Source organism: Nilaparvata lugens, chromosome 14, assembly GCF_014356525.2.
Source record: "Nilaparvata lugens isolate BPH chromosome 14, ASM1435652v1, whole genome shotgun sequence".
Taxonomy (NCBI): Eukaryota; Metazoa; Arthropoda; class Insecta; order Hemiptera; family Delphacidae; genus Nilaparvata; species Nilaparvata lugens.
In genome coordinates this window covers 21,539,879-21,561,315 of record NC_052517.1, presented here as the reverse complement: position 1 = coordinate 21,561,315, position 21,437 = coordinate 21,539,879, and positions in this window count along the sequence as shown.

Below are 21,437 nucleotides of genomic sequence, written 5' to 3'. Positions count from 1 at the left end.
ACATTTTACCTGCTGGTAATAAAACTAGTAGTTCTGTGAACAGTAGACCTCACGCAGTATTCTCATCCACAAGTACCTGATTGAAACTATAGACCTTATGGAAATACAGCAATAGACTGGCTTCTCCACACATCTGTGTAATCACTTGTCAGCTCATTTATGATGAATAATTCTATAGTCTGATTTTTACTCTAATATTGGCGTATGAAGGAGGCTCCTTTTTCCTTTTATATTATCTTTGAAATGCAAAATTTCCAAAAACCTTGTATATACGTCGACGCGCAATAAAAAAAGGAACATACCTGTCAAATTTCATGAAAATCTATTACCGCGTTTCGCCGTAAATGCGCAACATATAAACATTTAAACATTAAGAGAAACGCCAAACCGTCGACTTGAATCTTGGACCTTACTTTGCTCGGTCAATAAAGTAAAGAGCTGGCTTATACAAGTAAGGGACAGGAATTTCTCGAATGACGCATCATCACGTCTCAACTACTCAACTCATTAACTTGACATTTTGCGTATAGATTCTTAATTAACCGAGGATGGTTATACGCCTATTTTAAATTCTCCAAGATTTCAGTAGGACAAGTTTTCAGTTTGTCAAGTTTTCAATTAGACACTTGAGAAGCACGGGTTACACGCTAATCTATACTATAATAAAGGAAGGAACTGGCTTCTACAGGTAGGGGATAGGAAATTCACGAATGACGCATCATCACGTCTCAACTACTCAACTCATAAACTTCACATTTTGCATACAAATTTTCAATTTACCGAGGATGGTTATAGGCCTATTTTAATTTCTTCAAGATTTTAGTAGGACAAGTTTCCAGTTTGTCAAGTTTTCAATTGGACACTTGAGAAGCACGGGTTACACGCTAATCTATATTATAATAAAGTAAAGAACTGACTTCTACAGGTAGGGGATAGGAAATTCACGAATGACGCATCATCACGTCTCAACTACTCAACTCATTAACTTCACATTTTGCATATATAGATTCTCAATTCACCGAGGATGGTTATAGGCCTATTTTAATTTCTTCAAGATTTCAGTTTGTCAAGTTTTAACCCTTGATGAGCACATGTTACCTGCTAGTCGTGTGACAACATAAAGGTAAAACGTGACCAGTCCTTACCACCTGTAAGTGAGAAATCCACTTCAGACTGTCATCAATCCAAATGTTTAACATCAATGCTACCCCATTCAAACAATACTGACAATTTCAAAGTGAATGTCACATACATACATAGGTATTTGTAGATAATATATTATCGGTATATATAGGAAATAATTGAAACGTGACCGAAGTCGGGCCAAAAGAAAGTACCATAAGATATCGTAATACAAATGAAAGTACTTCCATGCTGTCTCTACTGCCTTTCTCTCCAATATACTCCTAGTGTGATTCAAGTTTCAAAGTCTGTGGAAATGATAGGGAGGCATTGTTGTCTTCTATAGTGGATAGCTGTGATTCCAAAATCATCCCGGTAAATCTGATCTGATATTAATTTTATTGATTCTTATCAATAATGATTACTTTATCTGAAATCCTATTATATTAAGCGAGCTATTTCTGTATACAGGGTCTGTATAATAAGTAGCCGGACTGACCCCAGGAAATTTTTTATGGGCAAGATTTATGTACAATTTTTCATTATATATCTACAAAGTAGTTCCCATTGGAGTCGATAACACGGATTTTCCAATCCCTGAACGCTCCCTGGAAGTCGGCAACCTCTATGCTGTCTAGAGCCCTCGTCGTAGCATGTTGAACGTTTTCCAGAGTCCCGAACCGCGTCCCCTCAAGTTGTCTCTTGATCTAAGTTGTCCATATCCGGGCTGTCAGGCATCATGTAAGGTGATGTGGCATCACCGGACTTCTTTTTGTTCCCCAAGATCAAGAGACAACTTAAGGGGAACAAAGACTATTATACAGACTATGTATATTTATATTTATATGAATCAACGACTAGCAGTCAGATATTTTACAATAAATGAATTAATCACTCACTGTGACAACGAGATCTTTCGGCAGGTCCGCCATCTTCTTGGTTGTACTCAGACAAGTAGAACGATAGAATGGCAATTTTTAGTGTGCTGTTGGTGCTGTTGCTGTCTATTGGTGTCTGTTGGGTTTGTTGTGGCTGAGAAGGTAACCAAAAAGGATGTGGGATTTGAAGTTGGTTTGTTCGTTTAATATACATTGTCTATTGCTTTTAAATTGGGTGTATATCTCAAATTGTTCTATTGTGTCTAATTCTGTTACATAAATACTGATCTACAAATCATACACATAAAAAACAAAGGACCAGAATTGGACAAATAGAACAATTTGAAATATACACCCAATTTAAAAGCAATAGACAATGTATATTAAACGAACAAACCAACTTCAAATCCCACATCCTCTTTGATTACCTTCACAGCCACAACAAACCCAATAGACACCAATAGACACCAACAGCACCAACAGACATTAATCCAATAGACACCAACAGCACACTAAAAATTGCCATCCTATCCTTCTACTTGTCTATGAGTACAACCAAAAAGATGGCGGACCTGCCGAAAGATCTCGTTGTCACAGTGAGTGATTAATTCATTTATTGTAAAATATCTGACTGCTAGTCGTTTTTATTGACCGAGCGAAGTGAGGTCTAAGATTCAAGTCGACGGTTTGGCATTTCTCTTAATGTTTAAATGTTTGAATGTTTATATGTTGCGCATTTACGGCGAAACGCGGTAATAGATTTTCATGAAATTTGACAGGTATGTTTCTTTTTTTAATTGCGCGTCGACGTATATACAAGATTTTTGGAAATTTTGCATTTCAAGAATAATATAAAAGGGAAAAGGAGCCTCCTTCATACGCCAATATTAGAGTAAGAATCAGACTATAGAATATTCATCATAAATCAGCTGACAAGTGATTACACAGATGTGTGGAGAAGCCAGTCTATTGCTGTATTTCCATAAGGTCTATAGTTTCAATCAGGTACTTGTGGATGAGAATACTGCGTGAGGTCTACTGTTCACAGAACTACTATATAAAAGGGAAAAGGAGCCTCCTTCATACGCCAATATTAGAGTAAGAATCAGACTATAGAATTATTCATCATAAATCAGCTGACAAGTGATTACACAGATGTGTGGAGAAGCCAGTCTATTGCTGTATTTCCATAAGGTCTATAGTTTCAATCAGGTACTTGTGGATGAGAATACTGCGTGAGGTCTACTGTTCACAGAACTAGTAGTATAGAAGAAAAAGGAGCCTCCTTCATACGCCAATATTAGAGTAAAAATCAGACTATATAATTATTCATAATAAATCAGCTGACAAGTGATTACACAGATGTGTGGAGAAGCCAGTCTATTGCTGTATTTCCATAAGGTCTATAGTTTCAATCAGGTACTTGTGGATGAGAATACTGCGTGAGGTCTACTGTTCACAGAACTAGTAGTATAGAAGGAAAAAGGAGCCTCCTTCATACGCCAATATTAGAGTAAAAATCAGACTATATAATTATTCATAATAAATCAGCTGACAAGTGATTACACAGATGTGTGGAGAAGCCAGTCTATTGCTGTATTTCCATAAGGTCTATAGTTTCAATCAGGTACTTGTGGATGAGAATACTGCGTGAGGTCTACTGTTCACAGAACTACTAGTAATAGCAAAAAGTGATTTAATAATATAAGCAGTTCGTGATGGAAAACAACATTGAAGAATATTTATATGGTTGTTTTTGTCCAACAGATCTCGGAAACGGCTCTAACGATTTTGATGAAATTTGCAATATAGGTGGTGGTTCTTAATTTTTGAAAAATTGGATTGCACCTGGTCTCATTCCTTGGAAAACTCGCTGAAGGACATGAAAAGGATAGAAATTATACATCCTTGGAAAAACAGATGATAATTATGACATCAAAAGTGATAACGGAAGATGCGAGTGCGTGTGTGGGAATGAGACAGAATCATGTTCAGCTGTTGAACTATTTGCAATCAATCAGCTTATGTCACGAGAAATATAATCTAGAAATTTAAATCAACTCGAATTATCTGATTTGTTGACATGACCAACGATATGATATTATTCAAGATCGATTATTTTTTGTATATATATTAACAACTATTGTAGCAAACATGGTATATCATTCTAAACAAGTAGTTCTGTGAACAGTAGACTTCACGCAGTATTCTCATCCACAAGTACCTGTTTGAAACTATAGACTTTATGGAAATACAGCAATAGACTGGCTTCTCCACACATCTGTGTAATCACTCGTCAGCTGATTTATGATGAATAATTCTATATTCTGATTTTTACTCTAATATTGGCGTATGAAGGAGGCTCCTTTTTCCTTTTATATTATCCTTGAAATGCAAAATTTCCAAAAATCTTGTATATACGTCGACGCGCCATTAAAAAAAGAAACATACCTGTCAAATTTCATGAAAATCTATTACCGCGTTTCGCCGTAAATGCGCAACATATAAACATTTAAACATTAAGAGAAATGCCAAACCGTCGACTTGAATCTTAGACCTCACTTCGCTCGGTCAATTGAACTTTATCGGAATTTTCAGAGTTAATCATTATTTTACAGTTTAAGTGATTAGTGAGTGATATTCAATTTGGTTTGTAAACAATCTAAATGAGAACTTCTCGGTTTTCAAAATGTTTAGACTGAAAATTGGACTTGAATTCAAGTGTATGGAACATAACCTACTTTTTGGACTATTACTAGAGAAAATCAGACTATAGAATTATTCATCATAAATCAGCTGACAAGTGATTACACAGATGTGTGGAGAAGCCAGTCTATTGCTGTATTTCCATAAGGTCTATAGTTTCAATCAGGTACTTGTGGATGAGAATACTGCGTGAGGTCTACTGATTACAGAACTACTAGTATACACTGAATTAATCATGATCGTTTCTTCAACCTAGCCTGGAGCTATTCTTAGAATACAGACACCTACTTGAATCTTAGACCTCACTTCGCTCGGTCAATAAATTGATTAGAAATATTCCACTCAATTACCACTTGTAAGGGATAATACTAAGTTATTTAAGAAAATTTGGAACCATTGAAGAAACACAAACTTGTAAACACTAAAGCTCAGCTAAATTAATATACACTGAATTAATCATGATCGCCTCTCCAAACAAGCCTGGAGCTATATTCATTTCACCACAAGTGGTGTCTGTAGAAAGATGTTGGGAATTTTCGAAGTCAAGTATGTGATCTTATAAACTCAACTTCAAACAGTCATGTAAGCAAGCAAGCACATGTGAACATGTATTTGGGCTTGTATGTCTGGGAATAACTGTTTATTTTTCTAGTGCAGTCAATTTAATAGCACCAAACCGTAATACAAGCCAAGACTAGGCTACATAAACACACGTGACAGAGGCGTGGTATTGGCCCAATATCTTGAGTTTCTTTCTCTTTCTATTATCCTTATCCCTCGTCTACCTTTCTCCCTCTTTTACACTCTTTCTCTACTTCACATACTCTCTCACTCCCTCTTTCGAAAAAGGCAATATTATTCGTTATCACTCCCTCTCTCTCTTTTGGTAGAGAGTTAGTGGGAAGGATACTTCGAATATTCTTTCCGAAGAATGGACATTGATAAGTCCAAAGCTCCGCCAATTTATGTACATGCATTACAATATATCTATAGTTATTACAAATTTCTTTTTTCCATATCATATACAGTTCAATAATTATTTTCTTAGTTTATATTTTGTAAATTCATCTATAATTTTTCTGTATTGTGAGCCATTGTATATAAGTCAGTATATATTGTACTCTACATAAATAAAGTACTCAATCAAGGTCCAAACTTCACATTCATGTGAAAACAGTACAGCAGTAATTCAACTTTCGCATATTTCATCATTTTTCTTGCTAAATATTATTGTAGAACTCTTTAGTTTCATATGATTCACCATGTCATTTTACTAATAGTGGAATTCATTTTTAACGCTGGAACGTAAGTTGAATTTTGTATTGTTAAACACATGAATAAATGAATCTGAATCTGAATCTCACACTCTTTCACTCTCTCTCCCTGTTTTGGTAGAGAGTTAGTGGGAAGGATATATTGAATATTCTTTCCGAAGAATGGACATTGATATGTCCAAAGCTCCGCCAATTTATGTAGATGTATAACAATATAATAACTATCTATAGTTATTATATTACAAATTGCTTTTTCATATCATATACAGTTCAATAATTATTTTCTTAGTTTATATTTTGTAAATTCATCTATAATTTTGCTGTATTGTGAGCCATTGTATATAAGTTTATAAGCCAGTTTATATTGTAGAAAGATAAGAGAAATATAAGAGAAAGAAGAGAAAGATGAGGATGAGGAGGAGTAGGAGGATGAGTGGAAAAAGCAAGAATAAGGAGGAGTAGATTATGATGAAGCAGAAAACAAGAAGAAGAAGAAGAAGCAGAAAACAAGAAGAAGATGAAGATGAAGAAGAAGAAGAAGAAGAGAAGAAGAAGAAGAAGAAGAAGAAGAAGAGGAGGAGGAAGGAGGAGAAGAAGAAAAATTGTCGAGAAAAGTGGGAAAGATATATTGAAGGAAGTGGAAGTAGAAGATGCGAAAAGGAAGTGAATTTTCACCGAAATATATAATATCAACCAACACGGAAACTGTCAGCAATTTATCACGTGACACTGATCTCAAAATTAGAAATTTCGAAACTGATTAACATATAATTGAATTGATAGCAATTAATTAAGATCTAATCGCGCATCGGAACAATTAACAATTGACGCCAAATTCTTTTCCCATAGTTTCTGCTGTAACTGGGAGAGTTTTCGTTTAATTAATAGTTTTTCTGACTGTTGTTACTTTCTGGCCAATTAGAATAGAGACAGAATTATTGTGTTGAAAGGTCCTTAAGTGTTGAAGAGAGATAAAGTGGATATCGTGATATTGGGAGAGCGAGAGAGTGATTAGATTGGATCAGAAGTTAAAAAATGAGAGAATCAAGTTGTACATATTTATGTAAGTTGCAATATACTGGCTTATACACTAATTTACGATAAATGACGATATAGCTCATTGTTCAACGAATCTATATTTATATAAAAGCGAAATGGCACTCACTGACTGACTCACTCACTCACTCACTCGCAGAACTAAAAATCTACCCGACCAAAAACGTTCAAATTTGGTAGGTATGTTCAGTTGGCCCTTTAGAGGCGCACTAAGGAATCTTTTGGCAATATTTTAACTCTAAGGGTGGTTTTTAAGGGTTTAAAGTTCGTCTTTTAGCATGTATATTCTTCTTATTCCAATATCTTAAAATTATAATAATTGAAATGTCCATACCATATTATGTTAATATAGAACTATAATCTAGAGAGAGTACCTCTTCAAAACAGTTGTTAACTGGTAACTAAATTAATCATTTTGTCAGGTTGGCATTAAGTTGAGTTGACTTTGTTAGGTTGGCACCAATTTGAAGATTGAAATGCATTTATCCAGGACCTCCTAAATACCAATTTATCCAATTAGCCAAAATTAGCGTTTTCTCAGCTTTTCTGCGTTTCCTCACCTTTTCCAATAATTGATGGGAATATATTAAAAAAAAATCAGTACACAGGTTTAGCTGAGGTGGGAGAATTTTGTTCGCCAAAGATGCGCCGATATAGTAACAGGTGTTTTTCGAGATCAAATTGACATAATACGTTCAAATTCGGTACAAAGTTTCCGCTGAGGTCTACATGCAGGCGAGCGAAGCAAGCCCGCTGATCTCATTTTTGGACGATCCAGTCGTGGGTCCAGGGGGCGGAGCCCCCTTGGTTAGACGGATATGGCGAGCGAAGCGAGCCTGACGGCTAGTCAATACATGAAAATAACGAGCGAAGCTCGGTGCCCCGGTATTATTAGTGAATCAGCCTACAAAAATTGAAAACAAATATGATTCATATTGGTAGCTGTGCCCAAATCTCATATGAGTATCAATCACTCTGCATACAGAAATAAAAAGCTGAGAATTTACTGAGTAAATAGACGTCAAGACGTCTTTATCCAGTTTATCACTCTCAACGTTTGCCACATTTTTCTCTCCTTCCCTGCTATTCTAGCCCACAAACTCACTTTCTCACTCTCAATCACACTCTACCTCACACTCACACTATCACTCTATCTTTCTCTTCCTTTATCAATGTCTCTCTCTCATCTTATCTTTCTCTTCCTTTATCTCTCTCTCTCTCACATACTCTACCTCACACTTACTCTATACCACTCTCTCTCTCTCTTTGTTAGAGAGTTAGTGGGAAGGATATTTTGAATATTGCTTCCGAAGAATGGACATTGATATGTCCAAAGCTCCGCCAATTTATGTACATGCACAATATATTTATCTATAGTTATTACAAATTGCTTTTTTCATATCATATTCAGTTCAATAACTATTGTCTTATTATGTTTCTTAGTCTATATTATGTAAATTCATCTATAATGTTGCTGTATTGTAAGCTATTGTATATAAGTGTATAAGCCAGTATATATTGTAATCTACATAAATACTCAATCAATATCTCTCTTACTTCCTCTCACTCACTCACTCTCTCTCTCTTTCTTCTCCACTGGAGATATCTTTCTCAGAAATGGTACTCCTAATCTAGCCCTGACATTTGAACATGGTAATCAAACAGCGGTTCTCTTTGTGCTACAATAAAGTCGTTCACTTTTCTAAATTACTACTGAACTATTTACTCACTTCACTGTTTCTTGCATCTTGTTGTTGTTCTTCTTCTTCTTTGTCTACGTCGTCTCCTTCTTCATCTCATATTCTTCTTATTCCTCTTCTTCTTCTTCGTCTCCTCACTCTCCTTCTTCTTCTTCTTCTTCTTCTTCTTCTTCTTCTTCTTCTCTTTCTTGTTACCAATAATCTTTAATTGTGGGTCAAGTGACCAAGAGAGCTGTACTCGACTACAATCTTCATCCTTATTGTATTTTTCTTCATTTTAAATATAGCATTCCTTAGCTTCTTTCTCTATTCCGTTTTCTTCCACCTCTTCCTCCTCCTCCTCCTCCTCCTCCTGTTCCTACTCCTCTTCACCCTCATTCTTCTTCAACGCCACTCCAGCTGTTCATCCTCCTCATACTCCTCCCCTTGCTCCTCCTTCGCCCCTCCTACTCCTCATTTATATTCTTCTTCTAATATCTTATATTCTTCTTATTAGAGAGTTGACAATTATTTGTTGAAAAACCGCCGATTTACGAAGTTACATCACAATATTATATTATCTTTATCACAATTCAATGCGCATTCAATCTTTATTATCATTGATTAATAATGTTAATTATTGTGATTAACATTTAACATATCGTTAATTAATGTCAACCTCCTCCTACTCTTCATCCTCCTCCTCCTTCACATCATACTCCTCTTACTCTAAAACCTCCTCCTCCTCCTACTCTTCATCCTCCTCTTACTCTACATCCTCATTCTCCTCCTCCTATTCCTCCTACTCTTCAACTTCCTCCTTTTCCTCGTACTCTACATCCTCCTCTTTCCCCTTCTCATCATCATCATTCTCCTCCTCCTCCTCCTCCACCTCCTCATAAAACAATTTGCATCCTTTGTGATTTATGAGAGCTGAGCATAAAATCATATCCAACACACCTGTCCTCCAAAAAGGCCCCTTGTAATGAATCTCTAAATCTCACTCTATAGTATAACATTAACTTTTTCCTACAGTTACGTTGAAAAGTGGCCATTGCTGCACTGATTACAGAACGCAAAGAATCACTTTTTTGCCACACTTGGATGTAATGAGCTGGTTTACGTGCGTCATATGGTGGCCGAAAGTGATTGTTTTCCGACCAGGCCGGTAAAACTTTACGGCCCTAGGGCTGTAAAATGACCTTGAATAACAGCTGATTCTGATTTGATATGAACGGGTTTACAAAATAGTTTTTGAAACAGAATCAGTTTATGCTTCTAGAATTGAATAAAGTATTTTGCAATAAGATACTATCATTTCATTTGGATGAATGAAATACAAATAAGATATTATAAACTACTCAAATTCAATTTTCAGAGTATAATAGAATCTAACCTCAAACCTCATAGTACTGCGTTTATCACAAAACCTGGTGGATAGTTTTGGAACTACTTGGGCAATATCCATGGTGCTGAACGTTTTAACAAATAGTTTATGAAACAGAATCAGTTTATGCTTCTAGAATTGAATAAAGTATTCTGCAGTAATATACTATCATTTTATTTGGATGAATGAAATAGAGGTAAGATATCTTCTTCTTCTATATAATAAGAGAGAGTGGGGTTGTGTTTGTTCGCATCAAAACATGTCAACTTGTGGATTGCATACCGGAAAAACGGGAATGATTTAGATCTCCAAATTTTGAACATAGATTCTAAAAATATCAATCTCGTGCACCTGGAAGCCCAAATTTCTATTTTCCTTCTAGATTTTTCAGAATATTAATGTTCAAATTCATCTATGCTACCGTAGGCTAATTGAAGTTCCATAGCCCAAAGTGTGTATTTTTATGAGCAGGTTATAAGACTACCATTTACCAACGTCTAAGTAGCGCAGCGGTAAGAAGCTTGCTTACGGAGCGATGGTACCTCGGTTCAAATCCCCCGATGCTTCTCATTTTTTTGTTCTTAATTTTTTCCCTCGAAACGTATTATTATCAATTATTTTTTGAAGGAATTTGTTTTCATTACTATTGAACTTGGATTTTATCAAATAATTATTTTCAATGTAAAATTTTGCCACCAGTACAAATGAATTGGACATAGTCTTCATGCTGTAGGCCTATAATTTATTGAATTTCATAAGAAAAACATGAATAGATCACAATAAAATGAGTAATAATTTTTATTCTTCAGTTATAATGTAGGCTACTATCAGACACGAATTCCCAGTGAAACGAGTATTTTAGGTATTTTTTTTGGAATTGGGAAAACAAGAGGCTGCCTGATTCAAATTGAGGAGGATCCTAATAGAACTAAAATTTATTGATGTATTGGAAAAATCAATATGATTCTGTGAGGTTTCCAAGTATTATGTATTCTTCAGTTTTCTATACTTTAATAACTAGATACTAATAACTATACTAATAGCTAGAGCTATGACCTTCCACTTTTGTTTTCGGAACTGCTTAATAAACAATTATTTTCATATATATTGTTTATTTCTCTGTGTGGCGAAAAATAGCGTTCGCACCACGGGCAAAAATGTTTTTCCGGCTCTCAATCTTTTCTAGTCCTCGGCCTACGGCCTCGGACTTGAAAACCGATTTCGAGCCGGAAAAGTCTCATTTTCGGCCCTAGGTGCGAAATATACTATTTCCGCTCTAGTGCGGGAAAATTTTTCTGCACTCCAGATTTGCAACATGGCAACGCAAAATACTTAGTAGGTTATATGGAGCAACAGTGCAGCAAAATCAAAATGAAGTTGGTAACAGTGACTGCTGTGGCTGCTATAGTGAGCAGACGTGCAACCAAGCACAACGCGCTAATTATTTAGTATTAGATATTATAACCAAGGACAACGAGGACTTTAGGATTTTAGGATTAAGGTTTTTATCAATAATAAAATTACACAGAAAAACTTGATGGATCTCAGGCAATTTTACCCATAATTACCCACTTTTCATATTGAATGGTAACTGTAGGAAAAACTTAATGTGAAATACGTGCGCAAAGTTCCTCTGCTGCACTCAAGAAACCATTCCGCCCTCGCCTACGGCTCGGGCGTAAACGTTTCTTTCGGTGCAGCAAACTGTCACTTTGCGCACTAGTTGCACAAATAACTATAACCTATTCCTTATAGGATAACATGAATGCCTCTCATTCAGCCAATGCTCACATTTTCAAGTGTATCTATTTCACTCCGTATATTATTATATGTATATTATACGTATTTCACTCCGTATATTATCGTATTGGCCTTCAACATTACGATGATAATTGTTGCTAATGGCTGGTTCTTTCTTTTATTGTCCCATTCTTGGGATGATTACAGTTATTTGAAAAGAGCTAATCCAAAAATGAACTAGGTGTGGATGAATTCTATGTCAACTTGCTAAAAGGATATCTAGGATAACTTATATTTGGTACAGTGCTGATGGAAAGTATATCATGTTCAATATTTGAACGAGCTAAGTGAGGTCTGAGATTCAAGTCGACGGTTTGGCATTTCTCTTCATGTTTAAATGTTTTTATGTTGCGCATTCACGGCAAAACCCGGTAATAGATTTTCATGAAATTTTACAGGTATGTTCCTTTTTAAATTGCGCGTCGACGTATGTACATGGTTTTTGGAAATTTTGTATTTCAAGGATAATATAAAAGGAAAAGGAGCCTCCTTCATACGCCAATATTAGAGTAAAAATCTGGTGTGGCGCACTCACATAACTTTCCTTGCGGTTATGAGAATTGATAACCTGACGCTAGTGTTCTCGCGCATCTCAAGTCTACTATTCAAAGATCTAAGCCAGCTGGTGACAGGACAATAACGCTGGAGACACACGAGGTCTGCTATCTCTTCATAGTGAATGATTTAATAGAATCAACAGCTGCCAACAGTTTGCAATCGGATAATAATATTTTCTCGAGTTTCGAGCTTATTTCCAATTTTAGGTGAACATTAATTGTAGAGATTTTCATGCTCAATCTTTTCCACTTGAAAGTTTTTGTTTAAATTGTAACTGAAGCCTGATAATTGGGAATCTAAAATCAAACTTTGCATAGATGGGGCGGATCTCCTGAATGTTTTACAGATCTGGGACTTGTGTCAGTTGATAGAGCTTATCAATGACTATTTTTGGTATAAATTTGATCGAAATCGTTGGAGCCGTTTTCGAGAAATCGCGAAAAACCCTGTGTTTGACAATATTTTCGCCATTTTAGCCGCCATCTTGAATTGCATTTGATTGAAATTGTTCGTGTCGGATCCTCATATTGAAAGGACCTTATATTATAAGGAATTATATTGTAAGTTCCAAATTTCAAGTCATTCCGTTAATTGGGAGATGAGATATCATGTACACAGACAAACATATACTCTTAAGCTGCGTACACATATACGCGCTTCCAACCAGCACCGAGCACGCTCCGCCCTCGTACCGCCTTCGTTCCTCCATCGAACCACAGTCGCTCCGCCTACGCACCCATCATGAACGTTACGGAAGATGTTAGATCTTCTCGCGTTCCCCGGTCGAACAACTGTTGATCGCCGGTCGATCATCAATCGCTCTGCTGGAGTGACGTTCGGTTGCGGAGCAGAGCGAAAGTCTGTACGCACCTACACACATACAGACCAATACCCAAAAACCACGTTTTTGGACTCAGGGGACCTTGAAACGTATAGAAATTTGGAAATTGGGGTACCTTAATTTTTTTCGGAAAGCAATACTTTCCTTACCTATGGTAATAGGGCAAGCAAATTAGAAACTACTCTACTAGTGGAAACCATGCTTTATAGTCACAATAAATAAAGACATGTTGTATACAACGTCCAGAGATCGAAAAGATCGATAGTCGAAAATATATACACAACCTCTTTAATTATGTCAAAATTGAAATTTTGAACTAAAAACTACTCCACTCTACCCGACACTACTCTACTAGCTGGAGACTGTTTTCATTAGCATAGTAGTGGTAGAGTAAAGTTTGAATAATATTGTGGATTTAAGAGAAATTTTTAATATTTTTGGCGATTGTGAAGGAAGATTTTTGTTTGGATTTGTATTTTGAAATAAATTAATCTGATAAATTCAATTTATTGTAGTAGATACTATTTTTTGGTCTCAAAATAGTGTGTGAATTAAGTTATTATTTTTACATAACCACTAGACTGTGTATTCCAAATTAAGGTGTAGAGCAGTTTTGGGCGAATGCCTGTTGTTTCTACCTGGATTGTATTTGTATATGAATAAACAATTAAATAGAATTATTGGTGGGGGGAAGTCAAGTGGTAGAGTACTATCCCACTCTACTCTACTAAAAACTAGTAATAGATGGAATTAAATAGAGAATGCATTTATTCAAATGCTAATTAATATATAACTATTATTTAACGAAAATCCTTAATAAATGCTGCAAATCACCCCGAAGAGTCCTGCTACTACAGACATTGACAACAGAGTTAACAGCTAGATGAAAATTTGATGAGAACTACTATCCGAAAATTAGTTGCCAGCCCGGGAATCGAACCCGGTACCTCTCAATTGCCAGTCCGGAATGCTTACCAGGGGGTAAGCATACCGAATTACCATCGAATTTCCATCTAGCTATTAACTCTGTTGTCAATGTCTGCAGTAGCAGAAGTCTTCGGGGTGATTAGCAGCATTTATTTAGGATTTTCGTTAAATAATAGTTATAAAAACTAGTAATCTACCATGACTCTACTCTACCATGGGAGAGTTCACAAGATAGTTAGTATTTGCCCTGGGAACTCTACCACCAACTCTACTATTGAAAACCAGTCAAGTTTTGAACTGAATACAATTCGGTTGTAGCTAACCTACATATGAATGAGTCTATAGTGAGGTCCATGTTATAAAGTCAGCGCCTGGTTAACATTGGTGTTGCTATCCTTGTCTATCATTCCACAAAGCAGATAGCGAATGTATCAAATCATAGTGTTGTGTATCAAGTTGAGATTATACTGTATCATATTGTGTTGATACTGTATCATGTTGTGGTTGTTCTTGTTCTATAGTGAGGTCCACGTTATAATGGCAGTGTTTGATTAACATTGGTGTTGCTATCCTTGTCTATCATTCCACAAAGCAAATTGCGGATGTATAGAGTCATAGTGTTGTCTATCAAGTTGAGATGATACTGTATCATATTGTGTTGATACTGTATCATGTTGTTGTTCTTGTTCTATAGTGAGGTCCATGTTATAAAGTCAGCACCTGGTTAACATTGGTGTTGCTATCCTTGACTATCATTCCACAAAGCAGATAGCGAATGTATCAAATCATAGTGTTGTGTATCAAGTTGAGATGATACTGTATCATATTGTGTTGATACTGTATCATGTTGTGGCTGTTCTTGTTCTATAGTGGGGTCCACGTTATAAAGTCAGCACCTGATTAACATTGGTGTTGCTATCCTTCGTTGTCATTAGACAAAGCAGATAGCTCCATTCTTTTCCAATTTACCTAAATCATTCGTAGATTATGGAGTGATGGATTTATAATATATAATAAATATTTAATAGTAATTCTTTAAACGTACTACATAGTTAGATAACTGGAATTCGAGTAGGCCTAATCCCAAAATATTTCATACAATATTTAATTTTGACTCATTTTAATTTTAATTTATTTATTATTTTACAAAGGTGACTTTCTAGAAGTATTTTAAGCCTAGGTGATGATGATGATGAGATGAATGATAATACAATGAAGGTAGAGTTATGAATGAATAAAAATTATAGGTTATGCTATCCACTTGAATTAATTTGAGTCCACTTTTCAGCCCAGACATAAATGTACTAGAAATTTTGAATTTGATTTGATTATAAAACGCATATAATAGAATGATTGATCCTATCTCAAATTAATATTCCTAGAATATTAATCAAAATTCTATTTAATCAAATTATACACTATTCAACAAGATAATATACATTTCACAAGATTGTATAATAAATTTACCTAATTTATTGATATTGAATATAATCTTAGTTCATTACAATTTTCATCATAGCCGATAAACAATTTGGGGACGTCATGGAGTTGGGAGAGGATAGAGCTATCTGCTCTGTCTAATGATAGATAAAGATAGCAACACCAATGTTGATCAAATACTGCCATAGTATGTATACATAGTATACTACATACTATGATACAGTATCATCTCAACTTGATTCACAACACTATGATTTGATACATTCGCTATCTGTTTATCTCTTTCCTGTATAGGGCTACTTGTAATATAAATATAAAGAGAATAAAAAACTCAGTACCCTTTTTTTAAATATTTTATCACAACATGTTTCGGTCATTTATGCCATTTTCAAGTGATATGAATTAAATAAATTAAAATTCGCTATATGCTTTGTGGAATGATAGACAAGGATAGCAACACCAATGTTAATCAAATTTGCCATTATAACGTGGACCTCACTATAGAACAAGAACAACCACAACATGATACAGTATTAAAACAATATGATACAGTATCATCTCAACTTGATACACAACACTATGATTTGATACATTCGCTATCTGCTTTGTGGAATGATAGAAAGGATAGCAACACCAATGTTGATCAAATACTGCCATTATAACGTGGACCTCACTATAGAACAAGAACAACCACAACATGACACAGTATCAACACAATATGATACAGTATCATCTCAACTTGATACACAACACTATGATTTGATACATTCGCTATCTGCTTTGTGGAATGATAGACAAGGATAGCAACACCAATGTTAATCAAATTTGCCATTATAACGTGGACCTCACTATAGAACAAGAACAACCACAACATGATACAGTATTAAAACAATATGATACAGTATCATCTCAACTTGATACACAACACTATGATTTGATACATTCGCTATCTGCTTTGTGGAATGATAGAAAGGATAGCAACACCAATGTTGATCAAATACTGCCATTATAACGTGGACCTCACTATAGAACAAGAACAACCACAACATGATGCTGGATCAACACAGTATGATACAGTATCATCTCAACTTGATACACAACACTATGATTTGATACATTCGCTATTATAACGTGGTGGAATACTTTAATGCATGATTAGTGGTTTCACTTTCTCTGGTTGTATTCTATAGTGAGGTCCACGTTGTAATGGCAGTGGAGAAAGATAGGAGAACAACGTTGCCGATCCTCACTGTCTAGTCAATGCCTTCTATAGACGGTAGCTGATACAGGTTTATTGATGTAATATTAACTGTTCATTCTCGTTTAAAATAATCAATTATATTTTATTAAGCAAGAAACTATAATTTTCAATAGTTTCATGATGAATTTTCATAATTAAGATGAAATATTTTGTAAATGAATTATTAATCCTACATTGTTAAAAGACGATCTGGCAACAGAGCAAAGCGAGAAAGAGATACCTCTACCCACTTTGTTGAATGATAGACAAGGATAGCAACACCAATGTTGATCAAATACTGACATTATAACGTGGACCTCACTATAGTGTTATTACGCAATGCTATAGAGTATGGAGCAATCTCAAGAATGTGGTCTAAGAACCAAGGGCTCTTAAGTTTATCTATGAATATCATGGCATGATCTGAAAAATATAGGTATGTGAAGACAGGAATGTAGCATTGCCTTATAGAAAGGAGAAGTAAACATTCCTTTGACATTCAACCTGACCTACAGCTGATATCAAGGTCAAATAATCGTGAGAAATATTGCAGGGTGACATCTAGATCCATACAGAAAAGAATAGATCCCTGCAAAATATCCTAGCGACCTTGGGGTCAATCATTATCCACACAATACTTCGTCCAATACTGTAGGGTTATGACTTGTTAGTGGGCCGATTAGTGTAGATACAACACAATATTATATTATCCCAATTCAATGCGCATTCCATCCAAGTATCAACCAATCATTCTCCACACAATACTTTGTCCAATACTGTAGGGTTATGAGTTGTTAGTGGGCCGATTAGTGTAGATACAACTCAATATTATATTATCCCAATTCAATGTGCATTCCATCCAAATATCAATCAATCATTCTCCACACAATACTTTGTCCAAGACTGTAGGGTTATGAGTTGTTGTTAGTGGGCCGATTAGTGTAGATACAACACAATATTATATTATCCCAATTCAATGCGCATTCCATCCAAATATCAACCAATCATTCTCCACACAATACTTTGTCCAATACTGTAGGGTTATGAGTTGTTAGTGGGCCGATTAGTGTAGATACAACACATATTATATATCCCAATTCAATGCGCATTCCATCCAAATATCAACCAGTCATTCTCCACACATACTTTGTCCAATACTGTAGGGTTATGAGTTGTTAGTGGGCCGATTAGTGTAGATACAACACAATATTATATTATCCCAATTCAATGCGCATTCCATCCAAATATCAACCAGTCATTCTCCACACAATACTTTGTCCAATACTGTAGGGTTATGAGTTGTTAGTGGGCCGATTAGTGTAGATACAACACAATATTATATTATCCCAATTCAATGCGCATTCCATCCAAATATCAACCAGTCATTCTCCACACAATACTTTGTCCAATACTGTAGGGTTATGAGTTGTTAGTGGGCCGATTAGTGTAGATACAACACAATATTATATTATCCCAATTCAATGCGCATTCCATCCAAATATCAACCAATCATTCTCCACACAATACTTTGTCCAATACTGTAGGGTTATGAGTTGTTAGTGGCCGATCAGTGTATCTACAACACAATATTATATTATCCAATTCAATGCGCATTCCATCCAAATATCAACCAATCATTCTCCACACAATACTTCGTCCAATACTGTAGGGTTATGAGTTGTTAGTGGGCCGATTAGTGTAGATACAACACAATATTATATTATCCCAATTCAATGTGCATTCCATCCAAATATCAACCAATCATTCTCCACACAATACTTTGTCCAATACTGTAGGGTTGTGAGTTGTTAGTGGGCCGATTAGTGTAGATACAACTCAATATTATATTATCCCAATTCAATGTGCATTCCATCCAAATATCAACCAATCATTCTCCACACAATACTTTGTCCAATACTGTAGGGTTATGAGTTGTTAGTGGGCCGATTAGTGTAGATTCAACACAATATTATATTATCCCAATTCAATGCGAATTCCATCCAAATATCTACCAAATATTCTCCACACAATACATTGAAAAATTCACCGAAGAATGAGTTATATTGTCAGTTTTTATGAAATGAGTGTAGAAGCATATTATATGGTAATCTACATAAGGTATTATAAAGAATCAAAACCATTGCCTTACATATAACTTTCCTATAATGGACTGATTCTTGCCAGTATCCTTGCCTTGGCCCTAACCTTGGATCAAAATAATTCAAAACATAATTTACTAGAATCATGGCTTCAGCTGATGGAAAGAAAAAGCTAGTGGACAAATGTCTACTACAATATTGATGGAAAGATACATTTTCAAGATGTTCCATGCTTTTGAACGGGTAGTATTATTATATGGTCCTCTAGACAGCTGATTTATGATGAATAATTCTAGTCTGATTTTTACGGTAATATTGGTTGGAAGGAAACTCCTTTTCCTTTTGTATCATCCTTAAAATGCAAAATTTTAAAAAACCTTACGTATACATTGACGCGAAATTCAAAAAGGAACATACCTGTCAAATTTCATGAAAATCTATTGCTGCGTTTCGCCGTAAATGCGCAACATATGAACATTTAAACATAAAGAGAAATGCATAACCGTCGTCTTGAATCTTAGACCTCACTTCGCTCGGCCAATTAAGAATATAATGAATATATTATGCTCTATGTGGTAGAAGACTTCTCATATATTATTATTTGAGAATTATTGCAGACTCACCAATATTTTATTGAGATGGGGCGGGGTGAATTCTTTCCAACACCAGAACGTTTAGAAGTGTTCCATGCTGTAAGGAAAGAAAAGAACAATATTAGAAAAATAGTCTAGAAAAATAAAGTTTGGATCACAGTACTGTATTTAAAAAAAACTCCAAGTATGAAAAAAGTGATGGGTTATCACAAGACAGAGGAATGAAGCGTGGGAAGGAGAAGGTGAAGGAGGAGAAGGAGAAGGAGGGAGATAAGGTGGAGGAGGATGGTGATGAGGGGGAGAAGAAGAAGAAGAAGAAGCTGAAGAAGGAGAAAAATGAGGAAGAGAGTAATAAGAAGAAATAGATTGATTGATTACTTTATTTATGCAGATTAAATATATACTGGCTTATACACTTATATACAATAGCTTACAATACAGCAACATTATAGAGGAATTTACATAATATAGACTAAGAGAATAATTATTGAACTGTATATGATATGAAAAAGTAATTAGTAATATAATAACTATAGATAATTATATTGTTATGCATCTACATAAATTGGCGGAGCTTTGGACATATCAATGTCCATTCTTCGGAAGGAATATTAAAAATATCCTCCCCACTAACTCTCTACCAAACGGAGGAGAAGGAGTAGAAGGAGAAGAAGAAGAAGAAGAAGAAGAAGAAGAAGAAGAAGAAGAAGAAGAAGAAGAAGAAGAAGAAGAAGAAGACGGGAGAAGAAGAAGAAGATGAAAAAGAAGAAGAAGAAGAAGATGATGAAGAAGTAGAAGAAGAAGAGGATGAAGAGGAAGAAGAAGGAGAAGAAGAAGAAGGAGAAGAAGAAGAAGGAGAAGAAGAAGAAGAAGAAGAAGAAGAGAAGAAGAAGAAGAAGAAGAAGAAGAAGAAGAAGAAGAATGGATAAAGGGAGAAGAATGGATAGAAGGAGAGAAACGGAAAGAGGCAGTATAAGAGGAAAGCAGAAAATGTATCCAATAAACTTATTGGAGAAAGTACACACTACTGAGTTTAACAATTATTAGCATAGAGGTAATAAGACAGGCCTATTAGCATTACCTCCACGTTTTACTAATTTACAACTTCGAATGCACTTTACAAATGAACAGTAATACTCAACACTAGAAAGTTGACTTACAATAATTTCCTAACGGATTTTCAAAACTAAATTGAAAACTAAATTTGTTTTTCGGCTAAAGAACAGGAATAACCAACTACTATAGTGAGGTCCACGTTATAATGGCAGTGGAGAAAGATAGGAGAACAAGGTTGCCGATTCTCTGTCTTGTCAATGCATTCTATAAACGGTAGCTGATGCAGGTTTATCCTATACTATGAAGATGATAGTGATGAAGGAGAAGAAGAAGAAGAAGAAGAAGAAGAAGAAGAGGAAGAAGATGAAAGATTGGAGAACAACGTTGCTGAACCTCTGTCTTGTCAATGCCTTCTATAGACTTTTTGTGTAGTTGAGTAATTGATATTGTGGTACTTATATTCATATTAAATGAAAAGATTAAGAAATTGTCAAAAAACCACAGATTTATTGATACTTAGAAAGACCGGTTTCGATTATTACACCATTGTCAATCTCTGATAAACTAAAACTCCTTCTATACCTTCTATAGACGGTAGCTGATCAACAGGTTTCTTCTTCTTCATGTACAGTCACCATGGCGGAGGTTGGCTATCATGATGGCGATTTTAATTTTATTTACAGCTGCTCTGAATAGGTCATTGGATGTACACTGGAACCAATCCCAGGTTTATTGATGTAATATTAACTGTTCATTCTCGTTCAAAATAATAATCAATTAT